The sequence below is a fragment of the Staurois parvus genome, unplaced genomic scaffold (assembly GCF_062004578.1).
Source record: "Staurois parvus isolate SC_StPar_1 unplaced genomic scaffold, SC_StPar_1.0 ptg001171l, whole genome shotgun sequence".
Taxonomy (NCBI): domain Eukaryota; kingdom Metazoa; phylum Chordata; class Amphibia; order Anura; family Ranidae; genus Staurois; species Staurois parvus.
In genome coordinates, this window is record NW_028318967.1 from 404163 (window position 1) to 432134 (window position 27972).

General features: G+C 40.0%; 1 long non-coding RNA gene across 1 annotated transcript; it reads left to right on the forward strand.

Moving 5' to 3' along the window:
• The first annotated feature begins 20113 nt into the window (after positions 1-20113).
• Positions 20114-26750, forward strand: LOC149438983 (uncharacterized). The gene is made up of 2 exons (XR_016307885.1): positions 20114-21272; positions 25059-26750. It is a non-coding gene; the product is annotated as an uncharacterized LOC149438983 (long non-coding RNA).
• Positions 26751-27972: the final 1222 nt, after the last annotated feature.

Consider the following 27972-nt stretch of genomic DNA (forward strand, 5'->3'; position numbering starts at 1 on the left):
AGAGGCGTAAACTGAAAGTTTTGCCATGGCCTTCACAATCTCCTGACCTCAACATAATTGAAAATCTATGGATAGACCTTAAAAGAGCAGTGCGTGACAGACAGCCCAGAAATCTCAAAGAACTGGAAGACTTTTGTAAGGAAGAATGGGCAAAGATACCTCAAACAAGAATTGAAAGACTCTTGGCTGGCTACAAAAAGCGTTTACAAGCTGTGATACTTGCCAAAGGGGGCAGTACAAGATATTAACTCTGCAGGGTGCCCAAACTTTTGCAGACGCCATTTTTTGTTTTCTGTTATTTTGAAAGTGTAAATGATGGAAATAAAATCTAACTTTTGTTGACATATTATAAGAATGTCTAATCTGTAATTTGATGCCTTTTGGAGATTTTTCCATCTTTCCTTGGCTTCTTTATGCACATTAATACAAATTTTTAGCTGGGGTGCCCAAACTTTCGATCCCCACTGTACGCAGTCTCTGGTCATCTCCTGTACCATGCCCACAGTCCATTGGTTCAGAATATATTTTTCTTATTATTTTCCTTCTCTAAAACCTAGGTGCGTCTTATGGAGCGATACATACATACATACATACACCATAGTTTGTAGACTATGACGCATATACTAAATAATATACACCTATTTGTTGTTTTGCGATTTACCAAGCTTTTATAAAGTTTTATAACCTTTTTTTCTGAATTTTCAGTCTTTTTTTTACTTTATATAGTAAAAAAATTGAAAACCCTGCAGTGATTAAATATCACTAAAAGAAAGCTCTGTCTGTCTCAAAAAATTATAAACAATTAATTTGGGTATAGTGTTGCATGACTGATTAATTGCCAAAGTATGTCAGTGTTGAAAACTGAACAAAGGACTGGACAGGAAGGGGGTTTAACATGCAGGTCGAGTGTTTAAAATGTTGACATTCTAACTGTGGTGTACAGTGTTATATATGCCAGGACACCCACAAAGCCTAATGGATGTTGGTGGCCAGCAATGTAATTCTAATGGATGTCGGTGCTCAGCAATGTGATCTTGGCAATCCATATGCAGTCTTTTACTTTGGGTACAACATATATGCTAAATAGGATTTGCATCTAAATGGAAGGGAGTCTGCTGTGCTAGGAGAGATGCGTATTTAAACTAGGATTAGGGATAGAGGGAGTTACTGTACAATATAATGGGTCAGACACCAAGAGGAAGGAATGGGGGAGAGCCAAGGCAGGTGATAAGGAGATTGCCATGTTACAAACAACCATTGGTAATTACAATACTACAAAAAAGACATGGAAAATACAAGTTAAAAAATGCAACAAAGGATTAAACATTTGTTCACCAATGAAGAAGTTTACCAAGTAAAATAGGTGAGTTGGAAGCTTTGGTGAATGGACAAAACTGTGATTTTATCGGTACTGCGGATTGTGAATCTGGATGTGGTGTCTGTCTATGTGTGGGGTGATCGAAAGTGGGCGTAACTGTAACAGAGAACCTTGCTGATGGGAGAGTGTGATTGGGCTGATGCATAATGGGTGGAACTGCACAGGGGGTGTGCATACTTCAAAGTTCGTTACTGGAGTTTGTTAAAGTTCACCCAGTGTCAATGAGGGAGTGGAGACAATACCTTGCGCAAATAGAATAGGCTGCAAGGGTTAGACCAGAGGTAGTAATGGGAGATTTCAATTACCCTGAAATTGACTGGAGTAATGGTATTGCTGGAACAGTGACAATGATGTTCTGCTGGACCTGGCAATCTCAATGTGAAGCTTATTACTAAAGTTCATATAAAAGAATCTCGGTAGCAGGAACCGTTAAAGGATTTCATTTAATACAGGTGTACCTCAGTTTACAAATGCCTCAGTTAACAATTTTCGGTTTACGAATGAAAATAATACCTCGCTTTTTTAACCACTCGCCTACCGGGCACTTACTGTATACCCTCTTCCTGACCAAGCCAATATTCAGCGCCGTCACACTTTTAATGACAATTGCGCGGTCATGCAACACTGTACCCATATGAAATTTTTTATAATTTTTTTTTGAGACAGAGCTTTCTTTTGGTGGTATTTAATCACCTCTGGGTTTTTTTATTTTTTGCTACACAAACCAAAAATCACTGAAAATTTTGAAAAAAAGAAAAAAAAAATTTTATACCTTAGTTTGTTATAAAATTTGTAAATAATTGATTTTTTTCCTTCACTGATGTGCGCCAATGAGGCTGCAGCGATGGGCACTGATAGGCTGCACTGAGGAGGCACTGGTAGGTGGCACTGATGGGCATTGACAGGCATCACTGATAGGCATTGGTAGGTAACACTAAAAGGCAGCTCAGATGGTCACTGATGTGGCATTGATGTGCACTGGTAGGCACTGATATGTGGCACTGATGGGCACTGGCAGGTGGCATTGATGAGCACTGGCAGGTGGCACTGCTGGGGCTACACAGATCATCAGTGTCCTGATGATCAGTGTACATGTCCCCTCTGAGTAAAGCAGATTACCGGCTCTCCTCTCGTGCTGTCAGCGTGACAGCTCGTGAGGAGAGAAATGCCGATAACCGGTATTTCCCTATTCACATGTGATCAGACATAGCTGATCACATGACCGAGCTGACAGCTTTGGCTCTTTCCATTGATCAGTGATCCGCTGTGTCCGAGGGACACAGCACACCACCGATCGCCCCGCTGCACGCTCCCGTGGATGGGAGGACGTCATACGTCTCTCCCAGAACGAGGGAACCACCTTGCGCCCGTCATTACCTTATATGGCGGGCTGGAGGCGGTTAATGCAATACGAAGTGTATGTCGGTGCCGATTTTTAAATGCAATTGCTGACTTTTTTTTTCCTTCACTGTAGCTCACAGAATTAGCTGTCACTTTCCCCGGAGTTAAAAGGAGGCTTTGTTTCTTTTAAGAAACTAAAAGGAAACATTGTTTCTTTCACCTTGGGGAAAAAACACTTTTAGCTGGGGGGGGGGAGTGACAGCTGAATTACTGAGCTATATAGTGAAGACAAAAAATAAGCACTAATTAAATTTAAAAACCAGCACCATAATAAATAAAAAACAAAGAAACAAAAACACCACACACATGGGGGTCCCAGACCCGATCATGCAGGTCAGGCGGGGGAACCCTTCCTGAACCATACCAGGCCACATGCCCTCAATATGGGGGGGTGCTTTGGGGCAGGGGGGTCTCCCCCCAAAGACCTCCTCTTTAACACTAAACTGATGACCTGTAGGGGCTTTTGAAGTGTCGCCTATAGGAAATATAGCATGCTGAAGTTTGTCACCATTTCACAGACGCACACAAATTTAAGGTTTGACATGTTGGGTATCTTTTACTCAGTGCAACCTCATCTGTTACATTTCATCACAAATTTGGATAATTTGTTGTGTTTCTTTGCCGTAAAATTCAGTTTAGGGTGTTTACTAACATTTTGAGTTTCCCAGACGTTTGCGACAATATCTTGTGACATAAAAAATTGGAACTGCAACTATTTTATTCTCCAGGGTGTCGGCTTTCAGAAAATATACGTTTGAGGTTTTTGTGCAATTTTCAGGCCTAACATGATTTTTTTATACGTGTGCAAAAAAAAATGCAAAATTGGTTCCGGCAGTGAAAGGGTTAGGTAGAGGTAAAACGTATGTGCCCAACATCCAAAGTTATGCGCTTGGCGGCTAAATGAACTGAAAAATTAGCGTAACTGAATTGTTTTTCTTGAAAAGGAGGCAATGAATGGAGGGTACAATCACCATACATACTACACTTTATGCTGGCTGATCACTAAAAAGAGTGGGAAATTTGAAAAAGTTTTACTTTTGACTGCTGGTGATTGCAGTTGTTTTATTTTCTTCTTTGGGTCTTGCTAAAATCTTTTGCTTTTTTAAATCAAGTCTACTAACCTGTAAGTAACTGATAACTGATCTATCCTGTTATTATTGTAACTGGGATATGAGTGCTAGCAGGGTTGAGGGTTTTGTGCAGTGCATAGTGTGCTGCATGTATGCAGCAATAGCTCCAGGATGGATACCACTGCGACAGATGTGAGCGGCTTGCCCTTCTGGAATCTCGCATTAGAGGTCTGGAGGAGAAAGTTGCAACACTGGGCAGAGCTATCTTCTGCTCTCTGAGCATATAGCTAATGGGATTGATGTGGAGGGCGGACAGACTAATCAGGATTATCAGGTAGGAAGATGGGTTACTGTAACGAGAGGGAGTGGTAGGAGCTCACAGAAAAGGAAGGCTGGCCCTGGGTTTGAGCACCCAAACAGATTTGCCAAGTTGGGTGAAGGTGTGGGGGTGGCAGCCCTGGATGGCACTGCTATCCCTAACAGCCGGGAGGGCAGACCATCTGGGAGGCCTAGACAGATGGTGGTAGTAGGGGATTCTATGATCAGAAGGACTGATAGAATAATTTGTCGCCAGGATCACCTCAGCCGAATGGTTTGCGGTCTCCCTGGTGCTAGGGTTTGGCATGTGGTGGACTGGGTTGATAAATTACTGGGAGGGGCTGTACATGACCCAGCTGTCTTGTTTCATGTTGGAACCAATGAAAGAATACATGGAAGGTGGAGGCTCCTTAAGAATTTAAAGAACTAGGCTCCAAGGTGATATTCTCTGAAATATTACCTGTGCCATGCGCAACTCAGGAGAGACAGGGGGAGATTAGAGAACTCAATGCATGGCTGAAGACCTAGTGTAAGAGGGAAGGATTTGGGTTTCTAGAGCACTAGGCTGACTTTTCATTGAGGTGCAACCTATATGCTAGAGATGGTCTGCAACTAAATGGAAGGGGGTCTGCTGTGCTGGGGGAGAGGTTTATGGGAAGGCTGGAGTATTTAACCGGTTCCCACCCAGCCTATGGCCGAATGGCAGCCAGCAAAAACCCTCGTCCCTCCGGGTGGACGCCATATGGCATCCTTTCAGGCATGCGCAGTTTGCATGCTAGCAGCGCGATCTGTCACCAGCTGTGTACCTCGGACATGGCCAATGAAAGATCTGTGTACCGGCCTCATTGCCAGTACCATGTGACCTGCTCTGACCAATCACAGCAGGTCACATGACAGTTGTATACAATGGATGGCATGATAGCCATCCATTGTCTACAAATGTGGCTAGCTGTGAATGATCACAGCGATCACATGCACAAGCTGGGCCAATCACAGCCCAGCTGTGTCATGTGATTAGCTGTGGCCAAATCACAGTTAAAAAAAAAAAAAAATCCTGAATCGATTTCATTCAGGTAAATGCTTGCTTATAGCAAAGTAATTCTTTGCTACAAGCAAATTGTGTAAAAAAAAAAATATATATATAGATCACTTCCCCAAAGTAGTACAATGTTACTATGGTAACATTGTACTACTTTGGTCATAGTGAAATATGAAAAAAAAAATCTTGAAAAAAAAAAATTAATAAATACAAAATGTTTAAAAAAAATCTATTTTTTGTACCATCACCAGTCAGTGTGCCTGATCACCACCATGCCAGTTGTATGATGACACTGTACTGCACTGGTGACAGTATGTAAAAAAAAAAATATATATATATATTATATATATATATATTTTTTTTTTTTTATTCATTTCCGAAAAATTACAAAAAAAATGACAACTTCAAAAAACATTCCATGCCTGTTATGAAATACGTCAGACTGTCTACTTTGCAAAAAGGGGTAATTTGGGGGATATCTGTACGGTTCTGACATTCTTGGACCTCAAGAAATTAGACCTCAATGCACTGTTTAATTGGGCAACTATGTGGCAAATGAGATTCAATGTTGAAAAATTTAAGGTTACGCACTTTGGGGTTAAGAATATGCATGCATCATACATACTAGGGGGGTACAACTGGGGAAAAGGATCTGGGGGTTCTGGTAGATCACAAGCTTAATAATGGCATGCAATGCCAAGCTGCGTCTTCTAAAGCGAGCAAAATCCTCTTGTATTAAAAGAGGTATAGACTCCAGAGAGAGATATCATATAACCCCTGTACAAATCATTAGTAACACCTCATCTGGAATATGCAGTTCAGTTTTGAGCACCAATTCACAAAAAGAACATTGGGGAACTTGAGAAAGTACAAAGAAGGGCAACTAAACCGATACGAGGCATGGAGGAGATCAGTTATAAGGAAAGATTAGAGGAACTGAATTTATTATCTCTTGAGGAGGAGATTAAGAGGGATATTATCAACATGTATAAATACATCAGTGGTTCATATAGTGAACTTGGTGTAATCTCTAAACACGGAAAGGTTTCCTCACAGTGAGAGCTGTGAAAATGTGGCATAGACTCCCTCAAGAGTTGGTTCTGGCCAGCTCAGTGGATTGCTTCAAAAAAGGCCTGGACTATTTCTTAGATACACAGAATAACTGGATACTAACATTTATAGGTAAAGTTGATCCAGGAAATATCTGATTGCCTCTCGGGGGATCAGCAAGGAATTTTTTTCCCAGCAAGTGCAAATTGGATCATGCTTTGCTGGGTTTATTTTTGCCTTCCTCTGGATCAACTGTGGGTATAGGATTATAACTTTTTTTTTCTATGGTTGAACTTTTGTCTTTTTTCATCCAGACTAACTATATGTAACTACACTTGATGCTAGCCGAAAGACCAAGAAGCTAATATATATATATATATATATATATATATTGTATGGTACAAATGTTTGTTGGAAAATCTACTAGTGTATAGCCAGCTTTACTCACGTTAAAGTCATTGCAAAAAGGACAGAGGGGCTGTCAGGAATGGACTCACCACAGGTGGTTCTGGGGCTCACCTGCCTTGTGGGCTGCAGTACCAGTGCTGGCCAGCGAGTGCTCTCAGCAGCCAGAATCTCACTCCTGCAGTCAAGCCATCACCTGAGGCTGATTGCAGGAGGTGTATTTAAGCAGGACCAGGCCTGCAATCAGTGCATTGGTGTTTGTTCCCATGAGTCCCTGTACCTGCATCCTGTCTGCTTCCTGCCTGATCTTGACTGTGCTAGAACTCTGCTGGCACCGACCCCGACTATTCCTTACCACTCTCCTGCTTGCTCCTTTGTACCTTGTCTGCCCGATAGTTACCTACCCGGCCTGCCTGACTACGCTTGTGTTTCCGCACATATTGTGATCTGTTGGAGGTTTGGTTTTTGCACTGTGTGTTTGGATGTACTGTATAGTCTTAATAAATTATATTGTTTTACACCATACTTGAAGCCTGCGTTTCCCTGTGTCAGTCCACACATCTCTGGTCATACCCGGATCCCTGACAGGGGCACTTAGGTCTGGAGAAAGATTTAACATCCACATCCTCCCAGTAAAGGCTGTGAAAACGTAGAATAGTTCAGCTAGAATAGACAGCTCAGTAGAAAGAAAAAAAAAAAAAAGCTGAATGCATTCCTAAAAACACAACATATATCTGTATATTATCATTATATTGTAGGTCAGCCTTTTTAAACCAGGGTGCCTTCACTTGTCTTCAGGGGTTCCATGGCAAAATGCCTAAAAATTTACAAAAATTTGTATAGCAGTCAGTGAGAGGGGAAAGACTATCTTTTAGTTACACAAACCCGCAGGTTTTCATTGTGCACCATTACAACCTTCTAGTCACCGGAATCCTAACAACCAATCACCTCATTAATTTTAGAGGATTTTGGGCCCCTGCACAGAAACCTTGTTTGCCCCTCTAGGTCAGCCCTGGGAGTCACATAAGCTGAGAGGGGGAGAAACTGGAGGAGAGAAACATTGGAATACTAGTCAGTACCACTATGCAAAAGGTGTATTTGCTTTGGAAGAATACATCACATCTAATGTTGGGTGTTCTACGTCGGATGCTGCTGTGATGCGTAAAACTACTAGTTTAGTTATTCAAATTTTTGCACTATCTGGAGACACCCCATTCTAAACTGTAAAGGGTGCCTTGACTAAAAAAAAAGGTTGAGAAACCCTGCTGTAGGTAATAACACTAACAATTTTTGATCCTGGGAACATCTGATTGTGTTTGCCAGATTTGCTTTGCTCTCCATACAAGTCAAAGGAAAGCAAAAAGTAGTCTTAGAGCTTGAACAATAGCTCAACTGTAGGTAAAACACACCTGTCACCTGTGCCTGAACTGCCCTCTCTGAATTTGCCACCTACACATTTTCACTCATCTGAAAGTATACTGTATTTTCCCATCTATGCAAGCTGAGGGATAGTTTGTGTTCTGGTCTGGAACACAAATGGCTAGTAGAGCAGCATGACAAAACTCCTGATTGCAGAGGTTCACATCACACCTGATTGTTATCTTGTGCTCCATATAAATAAACTTGCCTCAATTTACCTCCCCACTCCTGAAAACCATGACCAAACAAGAAACAATGGAGTCTAGTTACAAATACATTTTCACACAACTTTCTCCCAGGATTTGTATGTTTTAGCAATTTAATTAAATTAGAAATAAATATGAGAAGATTCCTGAGAAAGAGCTGTGGACATGTGTGAAAACTGGTCTAAAAAAGACCTTTTGTTCTTCTGCCAGACCAGCAATGCTTCTTTATCACACAACTGAAGTCCTTAGCTTTTTCCCTTTGGTCTCCATCACTATAGAAGTCTTATCTTATTTATAGTATACAGTGAGGAACAGAGGTATTTGAACACCCTGTGATTTTGCAAGTTCTCCCACTTAGAAATCATGGAGGGGTCTGAAATTCACACTGTAGGTGCATTCCCACTCAGAGACAGAATTAAAAAAAAAAAAAAAAAAAAAAAAAATTCAGGAAATCACATTGTATGATTTTTAAAGAATTTGTCTTGCACTGCTGAACATAAGTATTTGAACACCTGAGAAAATCAGTGTTAATATTTGGTACAGAAGCCTTTGTTTGCAATTACAGAGGTCAAACGTTTCCTGTAGTTCTTGACCAGGTTTGCACACACTGCAACAGGGATTTTGGCCCACTCCTTCACACAGATCTCCTCTAGATCTGTCAGGTTTCGGGGCTGTCGCTGAGCAACATGGAGTTTCAGCTCCCTCCAAAGATGTTCTATTGGATTTAGGTCTGGAGACTGGCTAGGCCACTCCAGAACCTTGGTATGCTTCTTACGGAGCCACTGCTTGGTTATCCTGGCTGTGTGCTTCGGGTCATAGTCATGTTGGAAGACCCAGCCACGACCCATCTTCAATGCTCTGAGGGAAGGAGGTTGTTGCTCAAAATCTCACAAAATGGCCCCATTCATCCTCTCCTTAATACAGTGCAGTCATCCTGTCCCCTTCGCAGAAAAGCACCCCCAAAGCATGATGTTACCACCCCCATGCTTCACAGTATGGATGGTGTTCTTGGGATGCAACTCATCCTTTTTCCTCCAAACACGATGAGTGAAGTTTAGACCAAAAAGTTCTACTTTGGTCTCATCTGACCACATGACTTTCTCCCATGCCTCCTCTGGATCATCCAGATGGTCATTGGTAAACTTCAGACGGGTCTGGACATGACTTGAGCAGGGGAACCTTCCGTGCAATGCAGGATTTGTGACCTTTGAAACTGTGGTCCCAGCTCTCTTCATGTCATTGACCAGCTCCTACTTTGTAGTTCTGGGCTGATTCCTCACCTTTCTTATCAGTGATACCCCATGAGGTGAGATCTTGCATGGAGCCCCAGTCTGAGGGAGACTGACAGCAGTCTTTAGCCTTTTCCATTTTCTAACAATTGCTCCAACAGTTGATCTATTTTCACCAAGCTGCTTGGCAATTGCCCCGTAGCCCTTTCCAGCCTTGTGGAGGTCCACAATTTTGTCTCTGGCGTCTTTTGACAGCTCTTTAGTCTTGCCCATGGTAGTAGTTGGCGTCTGACTGACTGTGGAGTGGACAGGTGTCTTTAAAGAGCTCAGACAGGTGCTACTAAGTTAGATTAATGAGTGGAGTAGAGGTGGACTTTTTAAAAGGCACAGTAACAGGTCTTTGAGAGCCAGAATTCTTGCTGTTTCTTAGGTGTTCAAATTCTTATGTTCAGCAGTGCAAGACAAATTCTTTAAAAATCAATGTGATTTCCTGAATTTTTTTTCTTAATTCTGTCTCTCAGAGTGGGAATGCACCTACAATGTGAATTTCAGACCCCTCCATGATTTTTAAGTGGGAGAACTTACAAAATCGCAGGGTGTTCAAATACTTCTGTTCCTCACTGTATCTCCCAATTCTTTCTTTGCATGTCTCTCATTTTATTTCAAATTTTATCATCATGGTCTTTATCTCTTAGTCTCCTTATGCACGTGAATTTTAAAAATTGAATTCTGGGGTGTAAATGTTTGGATATGGAATTTCACTTTGTATGCAATTGTAGCATTCTCATAGTGTAGGATGCTAGGCAAATTACATTTTTTGGCTCCTTCTGTAATCAAGGGAGCATTGATTGTTTTTTTCCCTGGTCTGCTGTGGGTTTCCACAGAGGATCTGGTCTTGAAAGGTACCATCTCACTCACTGGACCGTGCCCAGAGGAAGCTGGCAGCTGTCCTGGGGACTTGTGCATAAAATAAACAGATCCCTGTGACTGTATAGCATTTTGGAAACACTGCTGGGACCAGCAGTTGTGCATCAGAACAAGGTAACCAGACACCCAAAAGACTCCCCCCCCCCCCCCCCCCATATGGTCTTCATCTATGAGGCCTTACTACGGCCCACTGAAGCCATTTATCCAGCCCGCCGGAAGAAAAAAAAAAAAAAAAAAAAAAAGGCAAAAAACTCATACACGGGAAAAAAAAACCCACAAAACAAAAACAGAAAAAAAAAAAAAAAACACCACGGCGCCAGACATCAAATAGCTAGGCTGCTGACTGGGTCCTCGGCCAGGACCAAGCGAGCGGCAGCTTGGAAGCCCCTGATTTCACCTGCTGCAGCCAGAGGAGCAACAGGAGAGGAGGAAAGCACACCAGGCACAGTGCATGGCAGTGTCCAGTGCGTTAAAGAGTACAGTGCATGGCGGTGTCCTGGACCCCTGTTTAAAAAGTTTGAGGACCCCTGACTTAGACTGTTCAAGACCCACTATTACTCAAGGAGAAGAGCGTCCTCTAAAACATTATGTGCCAAGTGTTTTGGAGTATCCCATGTCCTAACCCCTCTCTTGTTGAAGTTTCTTCAAGCAATAAGTCTTCAAAAGAAATCTCCAAGACTGTTATTGGAACTGGAGTGTACGGACTCGTGCTTGTGTTGGTGGGAAACCTCTGTACTATTTGGGAAGAACCAACTATTACCAGTGGCCCTTTTAGGGGTAGCACTTCAAATGTATTATACAATTTCGCCTTCATAAAGTTAGTATCAGAATGAAAGAACTTCAAAAAGCCACAAGTGCTTGGGGTTTTTCAGATTGGTTTATCTTTAGGCAATATATAGCACATTCTTTTACACACACACTTACAAAAAATGAAAAGTCAGCAGCTACAAACCCCCCCCCCCCAAAAAAACACAACTTTCTTGCCCAGGGATCCAGCGCTATCTTCACCAGTCTTCAGGTCCCTGAAGCCAGCTGCAGCTTCACAGCTTCCCACTGTGCCTGTTCGAGCTGTGCTGCACTCTGAATGGTCCCGCAGCCTTCTGGGACCTGTGACATATCCCAGGAGGCTGTGGGCAAAAGGGAAGGGGGAGCATAGGAGATATGAGCAGAATTGGAAGTAGGCAATTGTCAAAACCAAGTACTCGCTCCCTCCAAAAATTACATTGTGTCAAATGTGGCAGAGGGGGGACATTACGTGACAAAGTGGAACTTCCCCTTTAGGATGAAGTTCTACTTTAAGCTGCAGATTTTACCTTGAAAGTGGAACAGTTTTATACGAGCTGCCCTGCTGTAAACATACACTAACCCTACATATTGGGGGGCATGTTGTGTCTTTATTGTATTCTTTTTTTGGGAAACCTATGCAATACTTAATGTGATTTTTAGGTTATTTTAGAGCCGCAGGTTGAACACGCTCTCTAATAACTATACTACAGCTACTGTGCTGAGGGTGATGTTAGAAGTTAAATAGGAAATACAAAGATCACACCTTGGAATTATTGTACATAACATTTACTTCCATTTGGTTAGTCAAACAATTAGCTATAAATTAAGATTAGGAAGAAAAAAAAAAAACATGTAATATAAAATAAATTGTTAGCTTCTCTCCACAATTTTTTCAAATTCACCTCACTATTCTACTTGCTTTCTAGCCTACGGGCAACAGATGTTGAGATTTAACTGCTCATTTTGCGGCAATTAATAAAAACACTCTAGAGGCAATGCTTTTCCATTCCCACAGGAGCAGGGTCAGGCTGTAACCTTCCACAATTACACACACCAGATGCCTGAAAAATGTAAACAACTTTAGTAGGTTTTAGCAGCAAAGAACAGCAGTAAAATCTAAGGAGTGCAACACAAATTTCAAGATGTTTCACATAGGCCATCTGTTTCACAGGGGCCAGGAAGAGGCAAAAAGAAGGAATCGAGACTCCAACCTTTTCTAAACTGCTGTTCTAGGCAACTTGTACAGGAATTTCATCTTCTGACACATTAAATACATTTAAAAAATATACAGCAAACAACTCAATGATATAATCTATTACAGATGAGGCCACCCACCCCATGCAGTCCATGATTATATCTGAAGCCAGCCTGTACATTGCTATAAATTATATAAAATCACTGCGTCCTCAGAACACATGGAACCATTCACAAAAGGCTGCAGCTGATTCAAGAGATTAGGAAATCACTAATCATCAATCTGTTTGTGTATGGACAGTGTTAGCCAATGCTTAGTGCTTCATTCATGTGGACTATCCATGACAAATGAGTCCTAAACTCTGTAGGAGAGTGTAAACATGACAAAATATTATCAGTGCTACGTCTCTTATGTTGCAAACCTGTCTCTGTCTACCCTATTCTGTCACTCATCCAAAATAAAAATATATATAATTTTTTTTTTCCCATACTTGTTATGAGATCGGTATCTTTGCAAACTTGTCCATTACTGTACTGACATCTATGTATCTGAAGTTTCAAAAATGTTCAGATCCTATTTAAAAAGGATTTCACAGGAAGCAATCTAGCTCTGTAGTGGCTCCGGATACCAGATCTCATGGTGTTTGATGCAAAGGGTTGATTTACCAAAGGCAAATATAGGCTGATCACATTGAGAAGTTGCAATGTGCAAGGGAACGTGGGGAAACATCACTTTGCAAAGAAAATTTAACCACTTGCCTACCGGGCACTTTCAGTCCCTTCTTGCCCAGGCCAATTTTCAGCTTTGAATGACAATTGCGCGGTCATGCAACACTGTACCTATATTACATTTATATCATGAATTTTTTGGTGGTATTTAATCACCACTGCTTTTTTTTATTTTTAAAAAAAAAAAAAAGTTCTTAGTTTCTGTAAACCGATATTTTTTCTCCTTCACCGATGTGCGCTGATGATGCTGCACTAATATGCGGAAGGGCGCAAATCGGCGGCTCTGATAGGCAATACGTATAGGTGGCACTGATGTCCCCTTTCACACTTGCTGTTACCAGCTCTCCTCTCCTCACGCTGTGACAGCATGAGGAACGAACGTCCGATAACCGACAAGTGTGTTTACATGGTGATCAGCTGTGTCATTGGATACAGTGGATGATGCGGTAAAGGGCTGCTGTAATTGGCCCTTTACCGTGACCTGCGATCAGCTGTGTCTGAAGGACACAGCAATCACAGACAGCACCAGGTGCACGCCGCAGCAGGCATGTGGGGGGCAAGGTTCTGGGAGGATGTCAATAGACGCCCTCCCAGAACTAGACTGTCATTCAGCTATAGCGTGGTCAAAAAAGTGGATAAACAGAATTTTTGCCTTGTCCATCCTCCATCTCCTGTGATTCCAGACAAGGCAATAAAACATGCCACTTTTTTTATTATCCCTCTGAATGCAGCTTTATTTCAGCCAATGTGTTTATGCACATTGTGCTGTTCTAATTTGAGATTTAAAGCAGCATTCAGGGGCAAAAAAAAAAAAAAAAGTTCCAAACCTTCATTCCAAGAGAAGCTTAATGGCATCATTTATTCTGGTGTCTACAGTCAATGAATATTCAAACAAATGGAATGAATTTTTACATATACACATCTAAATGCTACGTGCTTAAAGTGCTTGTAAGGGCTCAAGCTCCGTTCACATATAGGAGTTCTGAATCACAGGTGGAATCGCCTGGATTCTCCCCAAAAGTTAAAAATGCTCTATTAGTCATTGCACACAGCGTGTTCAGGTGCCATTCATTTCAATGGCACCTGAAACTGTGGGGTGATTCTACAGCAATTGTCATGTGACAAAGCACGCTGCAATCGCGCAAACCAAAATCGCGTGATGCGCATCACCCAAAAGAAATTCTGATCATGCGTTCCATGACAATTGTGGCAGAATCACTCTACCATTGAAATGCATGGTACCTGAATACACTGATGTGCTATTTGACATTTTAACAGCACATTTTGAAATCACAGGCAAAATTGCGGCAATTCCACCCGCAATTCAAAACGCCTATATATGAATGGAGCCTCAATGTTTACCTTCATGCATTCTACAACTCCCCAGCAGTCCCTCCAGACCCCTCATACCCGAGCCCTATTGCGTACCAGCGATATGCACGAGAGCCTTTGCTGGCTGTCCAGGGACTCTCCCTCCCTCCTCACTGGCTACCGCTGCTGTCAATTACAGCCAGTGAGACGAGGAGAGGGGGCGGGGCAAAGCCACAGCTGTGTGTGAATAGACAGTAGCGAGCTTGCTTGGGTGCCCCATAGCAATATGCTTGCTCTGGGGGCACTTGACAGGAGCACCTCGGGGGACCTGAAAAGAGAAAGGAGGATTGGGGCTGCTCTGTGCAAAACCACTGCACAGAGCAGGTAAGTATAACATGATTGTTATTTTGTTATTTTAACACAAACAAAAAAAAAAAAATTGCCTTGAATATCACTTTAAATATGGGCTAAAATTAGTATAAAAATGTGATTTTTCTGCTAGCTCCAGTGTAGTTGGGAGTAGTTTAATACAACTGTGGGCATGCAGTCTATAGAGGTATCCTTGATGTCTTCTTTGCTCCGAGTTCTACTTTGGACACATGCTCTGGACACTGTGCCACTAAATAGTGCAGGCTTTTAAATGTAACAAAAAGGTGGTTTTATTTTGGATAAAGTAAGGCTCCATGCGCATTTGGTCACAAAAGTCACATCCTATGGTTTTAAATCTTCTGATGATAATTCTGATCTATGTGACCTGAAATCCCAAAGACTTTGAAAAAAGGTGCCTGCACTACTTTGAAGTGAATCTGATGTGACCTGAGTGCCAGAGATTGTAAAGTTGCATTAAAAGTCACACTCGAAAGTCACATTGAAAATGGCATGACTTTGGAGTTGCCTAGTGTGAACCAAGCCTAAAAGGGAAGGTAAAAACCAAGTCGGGTTTTTTTTCTTGCCATCTGCATCAAATTGGGGAGTTTTTGGCCTTGAAAATCCCCTAGAAAAAGCCTGGTGATGTCATAGGCTCCTACAGCTCATCCATTATCACTCCCTCCTCTCCCCTGCAGATGCTGCTGACTGACACAGGGGAGCCAGATCACGTGACCAAACCAGAGCCGATTGGAAAAAGGTAAGTATATACATTATTCTTACACAGGTTAGTCAGCATAGGTGTTAGGAGGGGAGCATTTTAAATACTGGTTAGGTATATCCTGGAATTCTACTTTATATAGTTTGCCACAACTCTGTACATGCCAAGTTTGGTCTGTTAACAACTTGCCCTCCAAAGGATTTACCCCCCTTCCTGACCAAGGCATTTTTTGAGATACGGCGCTGTGCTACTTTAACTGACAATTGCGCGGTCATGCAACACTGTACATAAATGAGATTTTTACACAAATAGGAGTTTTCTTTCGGTGGTATTTGATCACCTGTGCATTTTTTTTTTTTTGCACTAAAAACCAAAAAAGATCAATTTAAAGGAAATAAATAAATAAATATATATATATTTTTGTTACTTTTTGCTATAAAATATCCAGTAGGAAAAAAAAAATCAAAAAATCAAAAATTGCATCAAATTTATGCCAAAATATATTCTGCTACATGTCTGTGCTAAAAAAAAAAATTCCCAATACATGTAAATTAACTGGTTTACATGAAAATTATAGCGTTTATAAATGGCGGTATATATACTTGAATTTCTTTTTTTTTTTCTTCATACTAGTAATGGTGGCAATCAGCGACTTATAGCAGGACTGTAGCGGGCATTCTGACACTGGGTGGGAACAGCTACTGACATCCAAATTGCAATAATACAGTGATCAGTGCTAATAAAAAGCACTGACTCTGTACTAAAGGGCACTGGGCAGGAAGGGGTTAACATCTGGGGTAATCAAAAGGGTCAGTGTGCCGTTTTATATAATGTGCTGTGTGTGTTTTACTTGGGAAACATGCTGCTGTGTATTTTTACAGTATACAGTTTCACATGAATGTGCTGTGAGTGTTTTACTAGGAAAACATACTGCTGTGTAGAGAAATACTCAGCAGCATGTCCTTGCCGGCAGGAGAGAGAAGTATGTTTACACACAGGTCTCTCCCCTGTCAGCTTTGACCGATCACCGGGTGCCAGTGAATCTCCTGCTGACTCACCAAGGGCGAGACAGACACAGACAGGATTTTGTGCAGCCCTCCCGCCCAATAGCAGTAGTTCTACTATAGGGTGGTGGGAAAACGGTAAAGGAAGCTTAAAAATAGACTTACAAGTTGGATCACCAGGTGAAAAAGCCTAACAAAAGAAAACTAATACAGCTACCACATTTAGGGCCCTTTCACACTAGAATGCCATGTGGAAAACCTGCATTATGTGCTGGTTTCCCGCACCGTATTCAAATCGCACTGCCCTTGCAATGTGCAACAGGTGTCAGTGCAAAGTTAATGACACCCCAAAAGGCAGGCCGCAAAAAGTGCGTTTGCCAGCACCGGATCACATGGTAGAAAAAAATACCATGCAATCCAGTTGCAGTGCATTTCCAAAATAGTGTACGCACTACAGTTGGTGTGATGTGATTTCAGACCATTCAAAATGAAGAGGCTGAAAACGCACTGCACAGAACTGCATGTGAATTGCACAGGAACACACAGCACACTTGCAGTTCATTGTGTTAAGGACTGGTAAACTGTAAAGTATTCCATTTTTGCAGATTTTAACATTTCACACAGCATGTACCCATTGCACTTACACTATACAGTATTGCCAAAAGTATTGCCTTTACATGCACATGAACTTTAATGGCATCCCAGTCTTAGTCCATAGGGTCTTCGTCTATAGGATGGGCCAACTCAATATTGAGATGGCCCACCCTTTGCAGCTATAACAGCTCCAGCTCTTCTGAGAAGGCTGTCCACAAGGTTTAAGAGTGTGTCTGAGAATGTTTGACCATTCTACCAGAAGCGCATTTGGGAGGTCAGGCACTGATGTCGAACGAGAAGTCCTGGCTCGTAGTCTCCGCACCAATTCATCCCAAAGGTGTTCTATCTGGCTGAGATCAGGACTCTGTGCAGGCAAGTCAGTTCCTCCACCCCAAACTTGCACATCCATGTCTTTATGGGACTGGTACACAGTCATGTTGGAACAGGAAGGGGCCATCCCCAAACTTTCCACAAAGTTGGGAGCATGAAATTGTCCAAAATGTCTTGGTATGCTGACACCTTAAGAGTTCTTCACTGGAACTCACTCCAGAGAACACGTCTCCACTGCTATAGAGTCCAATGGCGGTGTGCTTTACACCACTGAATCCGATGCTTTGCATTGCACTTGGTGATGTAAGGCTTGGATGCAGCTGCTTGGCCATGGAAACCCATTCCATGAAGCTCTCTATGCACTGTTGTGCTCATCTGAAGGCCACACGAAGTTTAGAGGTCTTTAGCCATTGACTCTGCAGACAGTTGGCAACTTCTGTGCACTTCAGCATGCACTGACCTCACTCTGTCATTTTACGTGGCCTACCTCTTCATGGCTGAGTTGCTGTTGTTCCCAGTTGCTTCCACTTTGTTATAATACCGCCAGCAGTTGACTGTGGAATCTTTAGTAGCAAGGAAATTTCACAGTTGGACTTATTGCACAGGTGGCAACCTATCACGGTACCACACTTGAATTCACTGAGCTCCTGAAAGTGACCCATTCTTTCACAAAATGTTTGTAGAAGCAGTCTGCATGCCTAGGTGCTTGATTTTATACATGTACAGTATGTATAAACATTTTAAAAGGATAAGTTCACCTTTAGTAACATGTTATATCTATATTCAGAGTTTAACATGTTAGTTACTAAACGCACATATCTGCACCCTGATCCCCCATTGTAACAGCAGGGGGATCTTATTCCTGCACCCCCATCATAATTTAAAAAGCGTGCGGCTGTGCACTACCCACACAGCCACATAATTTATTCACAGCAATCTGTGAACGAATGAACTACAAGTCCCATCTGCCACTGCGACAGATGGCTTGAAGTTCCCAAACTGCGAGGGCCACAGATGATGCAAACTTAGCCATAGATGGATCAAATCCATCTTAGTTGGTTCAGCAGGGACCGACTAAGATTTGACCCATCTATGGGAAGGCTGGTTGTATTTGAGTTGTCTATCGAACCACTTCAGTACAACCAGCCTGTCTCATTTTTCACATGCAGCAGATGTAGCAGTAGGCAGTAATCATTCTGTTCTGTTGGCAGGGAAGGTTCCACGCCGGAAGAGCACAACAGTGCTACGGGAGGGATTACCTTATCAACGCTGACTGTGTTGATGAGGGGAATCAAGAGATTTTCTTTCCTGCAACCCATGAAAGATTGTGATTGTTTACAGTGGGTAAAGCAAGCCATAGAACAATTTAGTTGCCCAGGGAAAGAGAAACTTTAGTAATTCTTTGATCTACTTAGCCAAGGCCATAACAGGTGTAGAAGAAGACACCATTATCACAGGCAAAAAGAAAGTCAAAACAAAATTTGTAGGTTTCTATTTAAAGATATGCAGGGATAATTGGCGAGAGATCACCAAAACAACAACATGTGGAATGTTTACAACTGCCTAAACATCCTTAAAGGCTTGGATGACATGTGAAATCCCATGTTTGTCAATGATAGCCATCTTAATTAGCACTACTGAAGTTGCTCCAAGTTTAGAAAAGTTTCCTGTGCTACAAGGCGACTTCTAGCTGACATGTGCTCATAGACTTTAATGGAAGTCGCCTCCAAGTCGGATGCTAATCTACATTGATGTGATTTGGATCCAACATTACAGAGAGAATTCCCAGGCAAAGTTACATGGTATTAAAGCCGCGCATCAAGATCATACTCAAGTCACCAGCAAGTCACCTGGCAAAGTCGCACGACTTTCAGGTCACAGTAGTGTGAACCAAGCCTAAAGAATGTATCTGAAGCCAAACCATTTTGTTTTAGATTCAATAAAGGACTAAAACCCCTGTAAGGCTTTTTCAGCTGCCCGCGTCCCATTGAGAAAAATGTCCTTTCCTTTATTGTAGGCCTATGGTTAAGAATGCAAAGATAAATCCTCTCTTTGGACAGTTTCACACAGACTCTAGCTTGAATGAAAGCAGTGTGTACGGCAGAAAACCTTTCAACAAGGTTTTAGGGTACATTTACACTAGATGCAATCAGGCGTGTTTTAAAGTGCAGTACAAACCCATATGCAAACAAATGTATGTATTCCAATGAGCCTAGTTTACACCACTGCAGGGCTTTCATGTGCATGGAGGAAAAAAAAAAAAATATAGCATGCTGCATTTTTTTTGCACCGCAAATGTGCAAATGCAAATTATACAAAGTGGCGGTACAGAGCTAACTATAAACGATAAACATAAAATTAGTTCATAAGCACCTCATCATAAGGTGCAAATAAAGGTGCAAATAAAAGTCCAAAAGGATGGTACAAAAAAAACTAAAAGAAAAGCTGACAGTCCATAAAGATCCTTACTGAATAAGCCATAGTTTATGGTGAGGGATAGAATACACAAAGAAAGAACCTCTACCTCCATAACAAACTGTCCCTCACCCTGTATTTTGACCGCCCAACCGGGAACAGTCAAAAAGTGCGGTAGTAACAACACAGCAGAACCTCCAGTCATTTTCTCAGTGTGTTAAATCTAAATTATGATTCGGCATTTATATTGATGGCAAGCTTGCAAAATATTTGGTTTTTATGATTAGTCATAATTAATATTAATATATGTAAGTGGTCTGTGACAAATGGTAGTATTTACTATTCTTCAATTATAGCTGAGACCAAAAGATATACAAGTTAAGCTGAAATAGTATATACCAGTTGAAAGTTGAGTAGACTATATTTAGAGATAGTTGGTTAAAAGTATTTGGTAGTTATGTCAAGGTTATTAGAAGTGACTTACTATTACATTACGTATTTTCTGTGTATATTTAGTATACGTCTCTAACACTGATACATATATAGTTTAGTGATTATACATTGATATGTTCTTAAGCTATAATTATTCTTTATATATAGCTGAGGGTTACATCATTGGTACATCAGCATACATATGTTCCTGTCCATCAAACATCATATGTATAGCATCTTTCCCTTTTATGAATTGGCTTTGCTAAGCAGTAATACTTTCCATAGAAGGTATTAAGATCACGAAGTATGACGTACATTTGCCTCTTAAAAGTGCATGAGACACAGAGACAGGGGAACACACACTCACTCACACACTAACATGACACTCTAGCATACACACGTCTGAGATGCTGGAACCAGGTGCTGCAAGACCAGATCATCATCTCCATCTACTTCCGGCTTCTTTACAAAGTCTAGAAGGACAGCATTAAGGACAAGGACATGGAGCATCGCACATGGCCAGGACAGCCATGACAGATAATGGTGACTTTTTCTTTGAACTTTCGCTTGTCAGTTTTACAATAGTTTTATCTACATGGAACTGTTCATAATACGCTTTACTTTGTTATTTGACACCATTGTGTGATAGAATAAAATCACACTTCATTTTTTATTTCAATGGCTCTTTCATTCATAATCGCCTCAAGACACTAGAAGCAGTATTATATGTGTCTAAAAATCCAACATTTTGGTGAGCCAGCCACCGCCGAACGTTTTTTCTTCGGATTTCCCCATGCCTTGTTAAGGGGGAACACTACGCACAATTCTGTGATTGTCAAGTCCTGGGAAAACACGGTGAAAAGTACCTAGCAGAACAGGCGATTATACAGACTTGGACGAGAATTCCAGTGATTGAGCCGGGTCAAACGAGAAAATCTTCTGATTACGGTGAGTAACAATTATGGAATTTATTGATGACTTAGTTAATGAAAGTAAGCTAGAATTTAAAGATGTTTCTTTATATCCTGAAGACAGTCAGCTATGGCACTATATGTATAATGAATGTTTACAGGCCAATATTCAGATAGATAAATCTAGATTTACTGTGCACAGACAACGTAAAAAGATATCTAACATCTTAAATTTAGTAAGAATATTCAACAAAATGATTTTGAATGTTGATTTACCTGTTAAAAAAGCTTGTACATTAAAACAGACAGAATGTAGCACTGTACAGCATGAAAATTTGTCTCAAGATGCTCCTAGTTGCCCAAACTGTGACATTTTCTGTACTTACGTAGAAAATCTTGAGAAACAAATTGACTCAAAGACAAATCTTTTGTTAAGACTGCAGAATGACAGTAAACAGGTTGCCATGATTAACATAGATGACAAACAGAGTGATTCAAAATCAGAGCCACGTCTGTCCGATTTCTCTGAAAGTTCGGATATTGACTCTGATGACGAAACACAAATTAAACATAAAGAATTGTTATGTAAAACTGCAAAACTTAAGTTGCAAATACATAATCAATTAATGAAAGTTTTAAAAGACATTCCTGCTTATGATCCAGATAAAGATATCTATAGCAACATGGAAGTATATGAAATGCATGTCAAATGCCATCAGATTTCAGATCATGACATAAATTATTTGTTTCCGATGTGGCTCCCAATTAAATTTATGTCTCGAATTAAAAATTCTGTTGTTAACGATAAAGATCAGAAAAAACATAATGACGCGACAGACAGACTGCGACAATTGCTGTTATGTTCAACAGGTGAAGACGTACCTTCTGTAGAAATGCTCGACTTACTGCAGACTACTGCTGACGAAGACCCTTTTGAATTTAAAAGCAAGTTTTCCAAAGCATATAAAATTATATTTGGAGTAGAAAATGAGAAAGACTCAGCTATGATCAAAGCTTTTGTAAAGAAATTCACGTATTTAGACCCAGTAACCATTGTCATAGCAGAGGAAAAACAAAATTTGAATGATATAGTAAGTTTCATTGACAAAATTCGAAGAAAATTGAAAAATAGCAATATCACTTATGAGGTGGCTGCGCTTCAAAGTGACAAAAACAGTCAGATTACAGTTATGCCAGGAACTACAGGTCCCAGTAAGAATGACAACGACAGATGCAAGCAAGCGAGTCATAATGAGGATACCACATGTTTTCACTGTCATAAACAAGGTCATATCAGGCGCCATTGTTGGAAGTTTATATTTAACTCACAAATAAAGAAACTGGAAATAAACAGTGAAAAAGCAGCTTTTGTACAACCTGCTGTGTTGTGTAATGATAAAAATTTAACTGAACTGCCTTATGCCTCATCAGTTAAACAAATCCACACTTTGACTAGAAACAACTGTTCTGACAACAGGGTGAGAAGGGCTGTCACTGACAGAAATGGTTTATTACTAGTTCCAAAAATAGAATCACGTCCACATTCATCCCCGATATCGTTAGAATTTGTCGCTCCAATTGTATTGGATGACAATGGAAGGCCTTTTATAGACTGATTACTAAATGGTAAAAAGATCAAATTCCTAATTGACAGCGGATCTGAGATTAATCTGACCAGAGAAAACGTACCTGTGAAACCAAATTCACCCATGTGTAAAATAAAAGGTTTTAATAATACAGGTCATTCCACTGCTAGACAGGTGCCTAATGTAACATTTGAAATACCTGGGCTAGTGAAAACTAACATTGATATTTGGTATAGTAATGCCACCGAGAATATTCTTGGCATTGATTTTATCAATAAGCAAAAGTGGATTATTGATATTATGACGAAAGTTATTTGGAGGAACCCTTCTAGGCCCAAATCAATGTTAATGGATCCTTCTATATACAGTGATGTTGGTTTCAACTCTAAAATGTCTACAGCACAAAAATGGCCTGATATTGATGGTAATTATGCTTTACAAGAATTGGTACAACGTTTTCCAAGATTGTGGTCAAAATTTAAAAATGACATAGGAACTTTGAAAGATACAGAATTGAATATTGAGGGTAAAGATCCCATACCATTTACTCAATATGAATTACCACGAGAATCAATAGGACCACTTTCTGCCATTATTCAAGAGTTTGTACAACTTGGCATTGTAAAGAAAACACAATCAGTGGTAAATAACTGTATTTGGCCTATCAAAAATGCTGACAATTCATATTCCTTGTCAGTTGATTTCAGGACACTGAATAAACATATTACAAATAACAAAGCAGTTGTTCCTGATCATTCTAATATCAAGTTACATTTAAAGGCCGAATCCAAAGTGTTTTCTGTTTTGGAAATCGATAACAGTCATTTTTCGATCCCCTTAGCTAAAAGTTGTCAATACAAGCTAGCTTTTAAGTTTCAGAAAGAGACCTATGCATTCACTCGATTAGTAGCTGGTTTAGACATCAGTGATGGTATAGTCCATGAGTCCATAGAAAAAATTCTATCACAATTTTCAAGGCCAGAATGCATTTTTCAGCATGTAAATACAATTATGCTAAGTACGCAGAATGTTAACGAACATATTACTCTTTTGTCTGAGCTATTTATGTTGTTACAGGATGCAGGTCTTAAATTAAACCCGGAAAGAGTTCAGCTGATGAAAAGTCAGGTGAAATGCTTTCACATGCAGATCAGTCAAGGAAAGAGACAATTATTGCAGGAAACAGTCAGAGCTATCACTGCCATTCCAGTTCCTACAACACATAAAGCATTGCAACAATTTTTGAAAAACATAAATCATTGCAAAGAGTTTATACATGGTTTTGCAGAGAAAGTTAAGCCATTATATCATCTTTTGAAGAGTAAAAATAACTTAGTTGACCAATGGGGTCCAAATGAGAATAATGCTTTAAAAGTGTTGAAAAAGGATTTGCAGAATGCGCCAGCATTAAGTACTATTGAGGTTTGTTCCAATGCTCCTTTTGTTGTGAAAACTCATGTATCTGATAATGCAATTTCAGTAACTTTGTCTCAATTAAAAGAAGGTAATGAGAGACTAATTAGTTACTTCTCCAGAAATTTATCACTATTGGAAAGAACTTTTACATCAGAGGCACAACAACTGTTGAGTTTCTTTTATGCAATCAAAGCTTCACAAAGCACAGTAAAGTCACATAGTATCATATTACAGTCTCCTGACAGTTCACTAAGAAGAATTCTTGAGGAAGATACATTCAGAGAATGCCATGAAAAGTATCCTCAGTGGATAAGAGCACTGTTAGCCAAACACAGTGTGATAGGTACAGCTGCATCAGACAAGTCTCTACCTCACATTCACAGCAACACATGCAGTAATGAAGAACACTCTAACACTAGAGTAATGACATCAGCACAGAAAACAGTTACGCATATTTCTAAAGTTATAGGGATGAGAACAAAGGTATAAACCTTTGTCATCTCTGGGGTGATACAAAACCTTTCTTTGTTTAATAAAACAGGGTTTTGCGGTCATGACCTATGATGAAATATTGCGTCCTGTCATACCTAAATAACACACTACTTTTGTATTCTAGTTTAGGTAATCTTAGACAGGATTAGGACAGTATTTTGATTGATATATAGAAGTTTTCTGTAAAAGGAAATAGGAAGTAATGATACTTCACAATATGTGTTTCAAACTCATACACTGATTGTTCCATAATCTTTCATATTTGTTGAAATAGGTGCAAGAATAATGCAATGTTTGTGCCAAAGTAATGATACTGCATTTCTTTACAGAAATGACATCTAAAATCAAATATGAAGCGTAACAATCTCCTACAAGCCAACGTGAAGGAATTTGAACGTTAAAGAAGAGTTCTTCATATGGAAGAAGATTGAACAAGAGCTTAATACTTCACACTTGTGACTGATTTATTGCGTTCAACAAAGATGTTTCTACTTTACAGAACTTAACGAAGATATTTTATAGACATTGCATGAAGAAAAGATTCATCAAGAGGAAATCTATTTATTAGTGATAAAACAATTTATTATTGAAAATATTGTTATAGGTCACATATACATTGTAATGATCCTTTTATTCCGATACTTACATCCATATTGGGATATTATTATTATTATTATTTTTTATTTTTTACATATTCATATACGGAATATTTTTTGGTTAAAACTTCATAGAGTTATTCCAGTTATTAGAATATCTTTTGTTAAAAGATACAAGAAACATATTACTCTTATAGGAGCAATATAAACGTATGACACATTTTAGAATGGAAAGTATATTTCCGGAACCTTAAAATATTATACAAATATGGAAATATAATACATTAATTATTATTTTTATTTTTATTATTATTATTATTACTATATTATCATATATCAATTAACATTATGATTAAGAATTTTTAGGAAGAGAAACTAAAGATAAGGTATAGAGTTCTGAAGGAAAGTTATTTTTTGATTGGTCCAGTTATGAAGAATATATACGATCATTTGGTATAAGACGGTGTGTATGGGACATGAATGAAGTGTGCATTGATTTGGCATTAATTTTAGACTAATCATAATAAGGGGGAAATGTTAAATCTAAATTATGATTCGGCATTTATATTGATGGCAAGCTTGCAAAATATTTGGTTTTTATGATTAGTCATAATTAATATTAATATATGTAAGTGGTCTGTGACAAATGGTAGTGTTTACTATTCTTCAATTATAGCTGAGACCAAAAGATATACAAGTTAAGCTGAAATAGTATATACCAGTTGAAAGTTGAGTAGACTATATTTAGAGATAGTTGGTTAAAAGTATTTGGTAGTTATGTCAAGGTTATTAGAAGTGACTTACTATTACATTACGTATTTTCTGTGTATATTTAGTATACGTCTCTAACACTGATACATATATAGTTTAGTGATTATACATTGATATGTTCTTAAGCTATAATTATTCTTTATATATAGCTGAGGGTTACATCATTGGTACATCAGCATACATATGTTCCTGTCCATCAAACATCATATGTATAGCATCTTTCCCTTTTATGAATTGGCTTTGCTAAGCAGTAATACTTTCCATAGAAGGTATTAAGATCACGAAGTATGACGTACATTTGCCTCTTAAAAGTGCATGAGACACAGAGACAGGGGAACACACACTCACTCACACACTAACATGACACTCTAGCATACACACGTCTGAGATGCTGGAACCAGGTGCTGCAAGACCAGATCATCATCTCCATCTACTTCCGGCTTCTTTACAAAGTCTAGAAGGACAGCATTAAGGACAAGGACATGGAGCATCGCACATGGCCAGGACAGCCATGACAGATAATGGTGACTTTTTCTTTGAACTTTCGCTTGTCAGTTTTACAATAGTTTTATCTACATGGAACTGTTCATAATACGCTTTACATTGTTATTTGACACCATTGTGTGATAGAATAAAATCACACTTCATTTTTTATTTCAATGGCTCTTTCATTCATAATCGCCTCAAGACACTAGAAGCAGTATTATATGTGTCTAAAAATCCAACACAGTGGCACCACCAATTTTGGGCAAATTGGCTCCAGTCAAATAGACAGCAGTAATTTCAGCATATATTAAAAGGAAAAAGCGATAGTGTAATAAGATTATAGCAAAAGAATTTTAGTCAAAGAAAACCATTCACATTTAAAAAGTTAATTTTCAGTATACCACAATGTTGTTTCCAACCAGCAAGATGGCCGCTGCGTCCCCATGCGCAATGTCACACCATAACTCCTCCCTACGCATTTCATCGACGTCAGGGGCATCCCCCAGTGACAACATTGATGACAAAAGGCTTAGGGAGGAGTTAGAGCATGTGACAGATTACCAAAGACCAGCCCCTTCCCTCCTTTGGAAGAGAAAAAACAATTACTACTATACCACCTACCACTTGAGAAGTGGGGGGTAAGAAACCTCAGTGACAACCAATGCCTTTAGAGGGGGAATGAGGGGTGGGGGAACACCATTGACCACCAATGCCTTTACAGAGGAAGAGGGAATATCGCGGACCATTAATTTGGGTATGGGGGGTTTACACCACCGACTATCAATGCATTTGGGGGGACAGACCACCAATGTCAATGAAAAAAAGAGTGTAAACACCATTAACCACCAATGCCTTTAGGAATGACATCACTGACCACCTGTCAATGAGGGAAGGGCAGACATAACTGGCCACTAATGCTAGTAAGGGAAAGGAGGAAAACACCACTGACCACCAATGCTTACCTTTTTTCCCAGCGCTGTGCACTTCATCTCTCCTCCCCTTGCTTCCTCTTCACACAGGGGCTTGAACAGCAATCAAATGCAGTGAGGAAGAAGTGGGGGGCTGGGCTCCATAGACACACAGCTCAGGAGCATGCAGACACTGTGTGCCTCCATAATAAGCAGCCTTCTATGGGGGCACATGAATAAGAGCAGGAACCAAATTTGCTGGTGGGGGACCTGAGAAGAGGAGGATCGGGGCCGCTTTGTGCAATACCACTGCACAGAGCAAGTGAGTATAACATGTTTGTTATTTTAATTAAAAAATATTTTTGACTTTAGTAACACTTTAAGTTCACTACTGGTGCAGAGCCACAGTTTTTACAACCTTGCTTAGGTGACAACGGCAGAAGACAGGGATAAGGCAAGTATAAATCTAACTTTTTCTTTAC